Here is a 13062-nt window from a genome sequence, read left to right on the forward strand (position 1 = left end):
CTCTTCTTGGTGACCAGGTGCATGTTATCATGTAATGACATGTGCCAGGTCACTGAGAAGATGTGGCCAGCAGAATTGAAGACGGGTGAGATAAGTAAATTGCTATTCGGACAAAAACTTTGTAAGAGCTCCAGGGAGCCCAAGTGGGGGGAGGGAGACCTGGGGGACCTGCCAGCACTCGGGTGCCCTGGGGCAATTGACAAAAATAAAAGCTGTCCCAATGCTCACCCTGCTGATGTTTTCAAACACCAGGAAGTCAACCAGCCTACACCTGGCTCGCACAAGGTGAGAGTGTACAAGGAAATAGATAAAACCTTGGTGTGACTCGATTGGTCCATTTTCAAGCTGCATAAATTTGCCTACAAAATGTACATAATCCTGCAGAAACTCAGAATGAATTGCATCTCATTGGCCATCCCTAGTGTAGAGGAAGAAACTCCAGCATTGCTGATGCTGGCTGCTCTTAACTTTGTGCACAAATCTCTGGGTCATATGACAGACTGTTCCAAAGGGAATTTCTCTGGAGCAGCTGCATCAAATATCACAATTGTAAAAGAATGGCCAAGCACCAGTTGTACATTGTAGGATAATCCCCAGGTATGTAGACTATGGCCTCAATTCACCAGAGGTTACTTACCAGGGGTCTAGTCCTGGGAAAAGAAGTGAGTGGACTCACTCAGAGAATTCCTGCGGGGCGCCAAAAAATGGGCGTGGTCAAGCACACCGTGGGCGTGTTCATGGGTGGGGCCAAATATACATGACCTTAGTAGTAATGTAAAAGGTCTGCCGAGGAAGTTTGAGCTCTGCCGTAGTGTATCCCCCAAAAAAAGATGTAATCTGACAGCATTTCACCAAAAAGACACATAATCTGGTAGAAGTTCCTCCAAAATACAGATAATATGGAAGTGGTTCCCCCAAAATAGACAATGTGGCAGCAGCAGTTCCACCAACATACACATAATTTGGAAGCAGTTCCCCAAAATACGCGAAACCTGACAGCGGATCACCCAAAATACACGTAACACCCAAAGGACATATAATCTGGCAGTAGTGGTCCCCCAAACATACACAATCTGGCAGCAGTTCCCCAAAATACACGTAATCTGGCAGCCGTTCCCCTAACATACACATAATTTGGCAGCTGTTCCCCAAAATACATAACAGCGGTTCCACAAAAATGCAGATAATCTGACAGCAGTTCCCCCAAAATAGGTACCCCCAGGTAGCCAGGTCTATAGGTGTCCACAGTATAAGTAGCCATGAGTATAGTAGTCCCCAGTATATGTAGTCAGGGGTATATGTGCCCAGTATATATAGCCAGGGGTATATGTGCCCAGTATATGTAGCCAGGGGTATATATGCCCAGTATATGTAGGCAGGGGTATATGTGCCCAGTATATGTCGCCAGGGGTATATATGCCCAGCACATGTAGCCAGGGGTATATATGCCCAGTATATGTTGCCAGGGGTATATATGCCCAGTATATGTAGCCAGGGGTATATATGCCCAGTATATGTAGGCAGGGGTATATGTGCCCAGTATATGTAGCCAGGGGTATATATGCCCAGTATATGTAGGCAGGTGTATATGTCCCCAGTATATGTAGGCAGGGGTATATGTCCCCAGTATATGTAGGCAGGGGTATATGTCCCCAGTATATGTAGGCAGGTGTATATGTCCCCAGTATATGTAGGCAGGGGTATATGTGTCCAGGTTACCCAGGTGTGCCCCCACCCGGAGGGAGCAGAGCAGAGAAGGCGAGCTATGGGGACAGCGGGGATGGGCGGACATCTCCCCCCCCCCCCCATCCCTCACCTTTGTTCTCCCCTTCCTGCCTCTCCTCTCCAGCGTTGTTAAGTGTCGGGCCCGGCGGCGAAAGTGTTCGGTGTTCACTCTGAAGAAAAAGTGGGTGAACGCCGTTCACCCGCGTCCACGCAGGACTCGACCCCTGTTACTTACCTATTTATCTCAAGGGAGATAATTTACCTCCTGTGATATGTCCAAATAGCAATTCTCCAGAAGTATAGGGTGAAATATCGACAGAGAGAAATCCATGTGATAAATGTGCGATAAATAGGCGATAGTTAGTCGTTATTTTTTCTCAAAATCACAATTCACCAGGGAAAAAAGGGGGTGTGGCCATTCGTTATTTTTTCATCTATTTATCCCCTGATGGTACCTGGAGATATCTGGTTTTCCTCACAGCTGCTGCAGCTCACTCTGCCGCTAGTTTACTAGCAGCACACAGTAACAGCCTATACTGTACATATTTCAGGCACCAGAGAGCAGCCGATTTACACTATTAAGCATATTAAGTAGTGATGCTCAAATTCAAACTTTGGGTGAATTTGGATAGTTGCTATCCGGATTTCACCCAGATACCTGTGTGGGGTGGGCGGGGGGTTAATCTTACCTGTCTGACGTCTTCTTTGTCCGTCCCTCGGCGCCTCCCACGATGCGCTCCACGCGCGTCACGTGACTACAAACCCTTCCGCCTTCAACCTGGAAGGAGGAAGTGTTTGTAATCACATGACCGCCGCTTGGACTGCATCGTGGGAGGTGCCGAGGGACGGACCGAAGAAGACTTCAGACAGGTAAGCTTGACACCCCCGCCCACCCCGCACAGGTATCTGGGTGAAATCCGGATAGAACTATCCAAATTCACCCAAAGTTCGGATTTGAGCATCACTGATATTAAGCAATTTACAATATTAAGTGGATGGGTGAAACGAAGGAGGAATTTGGATACATTTTTCATCGGGAGTGAGTGAGAAAATGTATCCAAATACCTCCTCCGTTTCACCCATCCACTTAATATTGTAAATGCTTAATATTGCTTAGTATGCTTAATATGCGGAGGGAGTGATTTGTAATGGAAGGAGAGGGTCAAAAAACAGGGAGGGAAACCCTCTGTGGTCACATGCTGGTAATAACCACCTCCTCCTACCCACAATCCTTTACTTCCAGCATCCAGAGGCACAAAGTATCGCATGCAAATCACTAACACCGCATAACTATTGACCGTTTATCGCTCGGTTTTCACATCCATATTGCATCATTATCGCCTGCTACCGAACACTCCTCTCTCTATCCTCTCACAGTGGTAAATTGCAAACTAAGGCCTCAATTCACAGAGCTTTGTCAAACACTTTATCAAACGTTTGATAATTTTCCTTATGGGTAAAATCTAATTTTGAATTCACTAAGGTGTTATAGATTTATTTATCATTTCATCGATAAAACATTCGATAAATCTATAACACCTTAGTGAATTCAAAATTAGATTTTACCCATTAGGTAAATTATCAAACGTTTGATAAAGTGTTTGTTAAAGCTTAGTGAATTGAGGCCTAAGTGTTAAAATACCGCATGAGATAAAATACCGACCTTTTATCTCTTACTAACTCTCCTCTGGTGAATTGAGGCCTATGTATGTACAGTGATATAATTTATCCTCTCACTGTATTCTGTAGAGTGGTATATTCTATGGTAGCCTCCCACTATAATATACACTGTGATATAATCTCATACCCCTCAACTTTTTAGAGATAAGAAATAAGGACCTTTTTGTTAAAGGAGTTATCAGCCTAAATAAAAAAAATGGGCTTTACTTACCTGGGGCTTTCTCCAGCCCTTTGCAGCTGACTGTCCCACGCCGACCGCTCCGCGACGACGTCCCAGTCTTCGAGCACGGTGCGGAGGCCACCCCGAGGTAGTCATCACTGTGCCTCTGCTAACCCCCGACGTCAATCAAGCCCATGTTGTACGCGGCTTACTGCACAGGCGCAGAACTACACTGCGAGCACCGTAAACACAGAGCAGGAGATTTGGGCGCACCCGACACCCCCATAGGCCATAATAGGATTTATGGCTATAGCGGTGCTCAGTGAGTGATTTGGGCGCTGTCAAAAGATGGAGCACAAATTACTTTAAAAACACTGTAATTCGTTCGCCAGCAAAAGCTGAAAGCCGAATTACGTGTTTCCCCCACTATTCATGTGGTTTACCCTCCACTACAGAATACGATATATACACATAGCTCCCAACTGTACCTTTTTTGGAGGGACAGTCCCTCTTTGGGAGCCCTGTCCCTCTTTCGTTCTTATTTGTCCCTCTTTTTGTGTAAATATAATAAATCTCGCTTCAGTGCTTATATTCAGCAGGGGCATGTGTGCCTCTGCTAAAACGCCGCTATCCCGCGGCTGAACGGAGGTCCCTTCACCCCCAAACCAAGACTGAGAGGGGCGGGGGAGAGGCGGAGGTACGTGCTCACAGACGCGCGTGAGGCAGGGCTGCGGCCATTAGCTCTGCCTGAATGCGGAAGTGATCCCCCGCTGCACGGAGGGGATTTAGGAGGTAAGGGACCCCCATTTAGCGGCGCGATAGCGGCGGTTTAGCAGGGGCACACGTGCCCCTGCTGAAAATAAGCACTGAAGCGAGATTTATTCTCGCTTCAGTGTCTCTTTAAGTGTCCCTCTTGCTCATCTCAAAAATGTGGGAGGTAGGTATACATCTAGGCAGACATGCAGATCTAAACTCTGATTGGTCAAGCTTGCTCTACACGTGCTTTACCAGCTTTAATCCCAATTCTCCTGTATACTGTATTACGTCTGCCATGCTGTACGTGCAGATGAGTTAGATGTATGAGGTAGTGTTGTCCGGATCATGAACGATTCGGATCTTTGATCCGAATCTATTTTGTGAGTCGAATCATCCGAATCATCAAAATGAGTGATTCGGATCACAAAAGGGGCGGGGACAGGAGTGACACGCCCCCTCTCAGCGGGCAGCGGGGTGCTGGAAGCAGAGCTGATATGGATCGCTCTGTTGGATGGAAGTCAGACTTGCAGGGAGACAGGTAGATGAGAGAGAGGGGACATGGGTGCCACTGCCAGATATGTGTAGAGCACACATACTGGCTATAACGTGCTGCTCATTATAGGCTGTCTGTTCCGCAGTTGTGCACAGTGAACACATTGGAAGCTTTTGGCTCAGCTCAGCACAGCTCAGTAACTTTGCAGGCACTGTGATTGAAGAGCAATATGATCCTCCTGCACTGCTCTAAACAGCTGCACTTCACTTCTGGGAATGCTTTGGGGAATGCTTTCTTTAACTGTGTGACGTTTGCATTCAAAGTACACAGATGCACATATAGGTGAAATATATGTAAAGCATATGATTGCAGCATGTGGGTATTGTGCGCAAGCAAACATTTCTGCTCTCTGCTCGTCCCTCCTCCCTTCTCTGTCCACTCCCTGCCCTCTGTCCATCTTCGGAGCTAGTCTACTTTAGGGGACCCACCGTAAATCCCCATAGAGAATTGGAGCTGTGCTGAAAACGGAACAAATTTTCCGCTTTCAGCTCTTTTAAACCCCCACAAGCTATATATCTTTGGAAAGGTTAGAATCTGCTCTAACGAATTATGCTAGTTTTGGTGAGCAAAAGGTGCAACTCACCATGTAGGAAGCGCCGGAACGGCCGCGAACGCGGCTTCGTCGGCCATCTTACTTCTGTGCTGCTCATATTTTTCTCCCTCCTCATTGGAGGGATTGTTAGCTGGGGGCGTGCCAGAAACTGCTCTCCCTTCTCCCCGGACAAGACCAACGCAGAACTAGCTACTGACGTTTTTTTTTTTTTCCTCTGGCACGCCCCCAGCTAACAATCCCTCCAATGAGGAGGGAGAACAATATGAGCCAGCACAGATGTAAGATGGCCGACGGAGCCGCGATTGCGGCCTTTCGGCGCCTCGTTCACGGTGAGTTTCAGTTTCTTCTCACCGAAAGTGGCATCATTCGTTAAAGCAGATTCTGAGCTTTCCATACATGTATAACTTGTGGGGGTTTAAAAGAGCTGAAAGCGGAAATTTGTTCCGTTTTCAGCACAGCTCCAATTCTCTATGGGGATTTACGGTGGGTCCCCTAAAGTAGACTAGCTCCCCATCTTCTCCCCTTCTCTGTGTGTCCACCCTCCCTCCCCTTCTCCTGTCCTGCTAGTCATTTCACCCCCGAATGCTTCGGTAGTAAAATGATCCGAGATTCGGATCAAAGATCCGGATCTTTTCAATGATCCGATTCAAATCATCCGGATCATTGAAAAGATCCGAACTTCCCATCTCTAGTATGTGGCACGCTATATGAGGCAGTTCTGTAGCGCGCGCACACACCCAAGTTCCCACCCTTTCCCGGAAGCTATAATCTTCACACGCTGCTCTAGCGCGCAGATGGCCAATGAGAAGAGCGGGCGTGGTCTAAGAGCTGTCAATCGGCGGAACGGAGGCGGCATAAGCAGAGCTTGGGGGCGGGAATTCCACTTAGAGATGGGAAGTTCGGATCCTTTCAATGATCCGGATGATTCGAATCGGATCATTGAAAAGATCCGGATCTTTGATCCGAATCTCGGATCATTTGACTACGGAAGCATTTCGGGGGTGAAATGACTAGCAGGACAGGAGAAGGGGAAGGGGGTGGACACGCAGAGAAGGGGAGAAGATGGACAGAGGGCAGGGAGTGGACAGAGAAAGAAGGAGGGACGAGCAGAGAGCATAAATGTTTGCACACAATACCCACATGCTGCAATCATATGCTTTACATGTATTTCACCTACATGCTCATCTGTGTACTTTGCATGCAAACGTCGCACAGTGAAAGAAGGCATTCCCCAAAGATAAGTGCAGCTGTTTAGGAGGATCATATTGCGCTGCCTGCAATCACAGTGCCTGCAAAGTTACTGAGCTGTGCTGAGCTGAGCCAAAAGCTTCCAATGTGATCACTGTGCAGCACTACGGAACAGCCAGCCTATAATGGGCAGCACATTGCAGCCAGTATGTGTGCTCTACACACATCTGGCAGTGGCACCCATGTCCCCTCCCTCTCATCTACCTGTGGCTGTGCAAGGCTGGCTCCCATCCAACAGAGCGATCCATCTCAGCTCTGCTTCCAGGACCCCGCTGAGAGGGGGCGTGTCGCTTCTGGCCCCGCCCCTTTTACGATCCGAATCACTCATTTTGATGATTCGGATGATTCGACTCACAAAATAGATTCGGATCAAAGATCCGAATCGTTCATGATCCGGACAACACTAATTCCACTCAGAGGGCGGATCAGATGTGGCAGAAGCAGAGCTGGTGGGCGGGACTGCATGTTGACAGAACGCGATAAGCGCCCCGCTGGGCGGGCCAATGAGGGGAGGGGGCGTGGTCTACCCCGTGTCATCGGGAATTCCATTCAGAGCAGAGGGTGGATCGGAGGCGGCAGGAGCAGAGCTGGTGGGCGAGATTGCATCTGACAGAACGCGATGAGCGCTCAGCTGGGCGGGCCAATGAGAGGAGGGGCGTGGTCTACCGCGTGTCATCGGGAATTCCATTCAGCGCAGTAGTGATGGGAATTCCGGCTCTTCTCAGAGAATCGGCTCCCATTAAAGAGCCGGCTCTGAATCGGCTCTTCATTAAATATCACTAGACACCACTCAGAATCGGAGTAAAAGCCCCGCCCCTGTCTCCATGACAACTCCAGACTGCTTCTCTGAATATGGGAATCCCTCCTGCTACTGCTCTGCTCCGCCCCATACACTCCTACAAGCTGGAAAAGGAGGACTACATCTCCCAGCATGCCTCAGCGCCCTTTATTACAGAGCAAAGCGGGGCGGCTGAGGCATCGGCTCTTTTAAAACTGAGAGCCGGCTCTTGTCGTTCGCAGCAAAGAGCCGGCTCCTTCACGAACGACCCATCACTACAGCACAGAGGGCGGATCAGAGGCGGCAGGAGCAGAGCTGGTGGGCGGGATTGCATCTGACAGAACGCGATGAGCGGTAAGAGGAGCTGTTTTCTGAGGATTAACCTGTAATGTGTCTGATCGTGATGCTTGTACGCATGCGCAGTAGGAGCCTGTGCGGCTACATTTCCTGCCGCAATAGACACCCTAGATATCTCCGCTTCCATACCTCCTACATTTCCAAAATTGTCAGAGTAGGAAGGGGAGACCCCGAACTACATCTGTGCCAAATAGCAGCCCCCGAGCTCGGCTGGCTGCGGTGATATTTCGAGGGTATTAAAGTAAAGTTCCCACTGAGCATGTGTGATTGTCAGTGCAGAAACCAGCTTTCGGGCAGCGCGATCTGACAGTACAAGCTCATGGTGAACCAGTGACAGTGAAGTGACTTGAATGACTGGTATTGGTGGGCGTATGAAGAACAGTCCCTCTGTAGATGGTTTATAAAGGTGGCCATACATCATCATGATTAACCATTTCAGCCCATGGATTGTTTTTATCTGGAGGTAGAGGAATTCAGCAATTCTCTTGTTCATTACCCAATAACTTAATACAATACAATAACATTTGTAAAGCACTTTTCTCCCATAGGACTCAAAGCGCATTTATCACTACTTATCACAATTACATAATCTATACATTGTTTTTTTCCGCCACCAATTAGACTTTCTTTGAGTGGTACATTATGAATGCATTTTTATTGGAATAATAAGAAAAAAATCATTATTTCTCAGCCATTTCGGCCATTATAGTTTTAAAATAAAACGTTCTACTGTGGATAAAAGCCGCATATTTTATTTGCCCATTTGTCCCGATTATTGCAACTTTTAAATTATATCCCTAGTACAATGTATGGTGACAATGTTGTATTTGAAAATAAAGGTGCATTTTTTCAGTTTTACATCAATCAGTAATCACATGCCCATAATTTAATAAAAATATACTCTTTTGATATACATATTAAAAAATTGTTAGTCCCTAATGTATGTAGGTGTAATTTTACTATTTGGCCACAAGATGTCCTTGCGCATTATTTCCTGTAAGCGTACAATAGGTACACTTAACAGGAAGCATAGCTCCCAACTGTCCCTTTTTAGGCGGGGAAGTCCCTCTTTGGGAGCCCTGTCCCTCTTTCCTTCCCATTTGTCCCTCTTTCAGGACTTTGTCCCTCTTTCTATGTAAATATATATATATTTATCTACTATAAAAATGTTTGATTGATTCAAAACTTTATTCCCATCCTCTAAATTGATATATTACTAATTTTAAAACATTAATATGAAGGAAAATGAACCAGGATAGAAAGGACCAGTGTGGTTTGAATTATAAAACAACACATTTTTCTTATTAAATCTTTATAGTATGCGTGACTAGGGGTGTGACGGGGGCATGATCAGGGGTGTGGTGGGGGCGTGGCATAAGTGTCCCTCTTTCTCATCTCAAAAAGTTGGGGGGTATGTAGGAAGTAATGTGTAGCTTGTAGGAAGTAATGTGTTACTTGGAAGTGACACAAGCATCTCATTGATGCCTGCAATCATGTGGACCTGAGGGGAGATGAATGAATGGGAAAAAAGTTCCCATTCATTAATCTTATAATTGGCGGCTGAAACGAACAATTGGGAGGCAGAGCAGCGGCAATGATCACTGTTTTTGAACAGAAACAGTGATCATTCTCGGCAAACATGCATGGATTGGCATAGGGGATTTCTGTCCCCTGCCACCAATCCCCCCCTGATGCCGGGACCATCGCGATCGTGGGCTTCTGCCCACACGATCTCATGCACAGCCTCGCAGACTGCCCAGACGTGAGCCTCACATCCCTGCTGCTGCAGCAGCACCTACCGCGGGTGTGAGACTCACGTCCGTGCGGCAGTTATGGTTAATATAAAATTGGATGCAAATCGATGCCCACACAAACAAGCCCTATTGACGATTGGTCGAATGTATCGATTGGACATGCTGGGAAATCTCAGGCAATGTGGTCGATTAAATGCCTGGCGGTAACGGCGTGCGACATCGGGACAGCGACGAACGCGAGCGAATCCCGGCACTGTCTCCCAGATGTAAATGTGCCCGTGCAAGTAAATACTTTACCTGTCTAGTATCACCAGCCATGGTGCCCATCCATCTTCTGGATTTGCGCCTCACTTGCTGCCAGCGTATAGCACGTGGTGCGTGTGACGTCACATGTCCCCCTAGTGCTATATCCCCGCAGTGAGTGAGGCGCAAATGCAGAAGATGGATGCGCACCACAGTGGGCAACAGCGGACAGGTAAAGTATCAATGTGGGAGGGGCACATTTACATTTGAGGGACAGCAGAGGATGAGGCTGATTCCCAAGAGATTTCATGCTGAAATCGATCAGGAATTAGCCTGTGGTGTATGGGCAGCCAACAGATCTGTCTCTTGGTCCAATCTGCCCATACAGCACTAGATGTATGGCCACCTTAACAGGCAGTATTGTCCAAACCAGTTTGAAATCCACTGTAAGGGCTGGTTCAGATGGGCAGCGTTGTTTAACGCTGCAATCGAATGTTTCCCGCATTGATATCAATGGCAGCTTTCATCTCATTGTCAATGCACTTGTGAACATTACGGTTAATTGAAATTCCGTTAATGGCAACCAACGGCAAACACTCCTCTGCGCGGTAGCAGACAATCGTTTAGCATTGGCTAACTGAGCCACTGCCAATTGTCCCTCTGAACCAGCCCTAAGGCCTGGGACTACAGCTCGCACAATCGCTCAGCGTTTTTGCTAGCATTTTGTAATGCGATTTCAGCAGTTATTCCTGTTTTTTTGTTGTAATTTTATTTTAGCACTAGCAATTGCAATTTCATTTTTTTTATGATTTCAACCACTGTTATTAACATAGCGATTTTTGGAATTGCCAGCGATTGTCAGCAATTCCAAATCACTGCTGAAAGCGCTATAGTGGCTCCCAGGCCTAAAAGTCTACTTAAAGGAAAAAAAACATATTTTAGCTTTGGATACTGTGTTGCTGCTGGACCTTTCTAGTTCACCCCACAGAGCTCAAGTGCTTTCTTACTAGTGATGTTAATGAGATGCAAATAGCTGTGAGTTGATGCAGGATTTTGCATGGAAATGTTTGCCCATTTGAAAATAGACCAATTAAATTGTACCTATATTGAAAAAAGTGACCCTAGGGGTACTTGCCTTGGGAGGGAGAAACCTCTGGATCCTAAAGAAGCTTCCTCCATCCTCCTCACTAGAGGGGATCCAGCGCTGGGACTTGTGCAGAAGACCCGTAGAGTGGACAAGACAAGACAAATAACATTTATATTGCGCTTTTCTCCTGGCGGACTCAAAGTGCCAGAGCTGCAGCCACTAGGGCGCGCTCTATAGGCAGTAGCAGTGTTAGGGAAACTTGCGTAAGGTCTCCTACTGAATAGGTGCTGGCTTACTGATCAGGTAGAGCCAAGATTCGAGCCCTGAGGTGCGTACACACATGCGACTGTAGTCGTTTGTAACGATCGTTCCCCGATCTTTACCAACGACGATCGTTACAAAGAACGAACCACCGACTATTAAGGCAAACGATGAACGAGCCAAACCGCTACAAAAGAAAGTTCTGTCTCGGCGGATTTTAACCAACGACGATCGTTTGCAAAAGTAGTACATCGTTGGAAACGGTCGTTCGTACTAGGCTTGACATGCGCATTTCACAATTTCTCCGTGAAACTTCTCATTTTTATGCGCAGGCGCAATAGTTGCTTTACGTGATGTAACGTTAGTTCTAACGATCAGATCGTTACACACCTTTTAAAACTAACTTTACTTAGGTCGTTCTTTCATCAATTAAAAGTTCGTTCGTCGTTCTCATCAGAACGATCGTTGTCGCATGTGTGTACGTAGCACTGGTCTCCTGTGTCAGAGGCAGAGCCCTTAACCATTACACCATCCAGCCAGGACCCGATTGGGCTCAGCTATTTCCACTGGAGCCCAAACGGGAAGCTGATAATGCACCTGTGCAAGGCTCGCAGATGTAAATATTATGGTGGCTTTTCCTCTGGGGGAGCTAATGCTGGATTGGGGGTGCAGAGGAGAACGGGGAAAGCCTCAGGATCCAGAGGCTTTCCTCTCCTAAAGGTAAGTACCCCCCAAGGGGCACTTTTTTCTTTACAGGTTCACTTTAAATGAAGGTTAGGTAGGATTTGATTGGTTTATTTTAAAGCTGCAAAAATTTGCATATAAAATGTGCATAATTCTGCACTGCCCTGCATTTCATTGACCATCCTTACTTCTTACCAGGGGTGCTCCTAGCGTAAGGCAAGCCAGGCAACGGCTTGGAGCGGCAAGGTGGGGGCGAAGCACCGCCGCGGGGGGAAGATTCGGCGCTACTACACACTGTGTGTGACAACTTGGAGCTCGTGGTTTGTTTACATGATGAACCACGAGCTCCGCCGCTGATGCCGCCTCTATGCTCTCCCCCAGCCAATAGGCATGACGCTGGCCAGCTCTGGTCCCACCCTTTTCCTCCTCCTCTAGCCTGGCCAGCCCCCTCTTCATAGCAGCAGCCGGCCAGCCGCATGACCCGGGTCCTCAGATTCTGTTGTGCCCGGCGGCGGCGCCGCCTCTAACTCCGCCCCCCCGCAAGCGTGACTCGCCGCCGGATCCTAATTGCCCTCCTGCTGAGCCCCCTGGCGCTGCTTGTCTGCGGCTCTGCGCAGCATCCTTGGTTCTCCCTGGCTAAGGTGACCAGGCGTAGGCGTCCTCTTTTCCCCGGACAGGTCCTCTTTTTCCAACCTGTCCGGGGTGTCCGGCCGTTTTTTTTTTAAGTCCGGGTGAAATCCCCGCAACCCACTGCGGGGACTGCCTCCCGGAGGCTGAGCAGGGCTACGGCAAGATGGCTGCCGAAGCCGTGCACTGGAGACTATTTGTGTCTCCAGTACAGGGCTTCGGGCGCCATCTTGCCGTAGCCCTGCTCTCTGCCTGTCAGCGCAGGAGATTCACACTGGCTGCCGCTGCAGGAGGATCGTCAGGGGCCGGCCAGGTGAGTGATTTTTTTCTTATTTTACAGGTTTATTTTCTGGTGACTGCTTCCCACATAGCGATTATTTTCTGGTGACTGCTCCCCACATAGCGATTATCTGGTGACTGCTCCCCACATAGCGATTACTTTCTGGTGACTGCTCCCCACATAGCGATTATTATCTGGTGACTGCTCCCACATAGCTATTATTATCTGGTGACTGCTCTCACATTACGATTATTATCTGGTGATTGCTCCCCACATAGCGATTATTATCTGGTGACTGCTGCCCACACAGCGATTA

Source organism: Hyperolius riggenbachi, chromosome 6 (genome assembly GCF_040937935.1).
Source record: "Hyperolius riggenbachi isolate aHypRig1 chromosome 6, aHypRig1.pri, whole genome shotgun sequence".
NCBI classification, from domain to species: Eukaryota; Metazoa; Chordata; class Amphibia; order Anura; family Hyperoliidae; genus Hyperolius; species Hyperolius riggenbachi.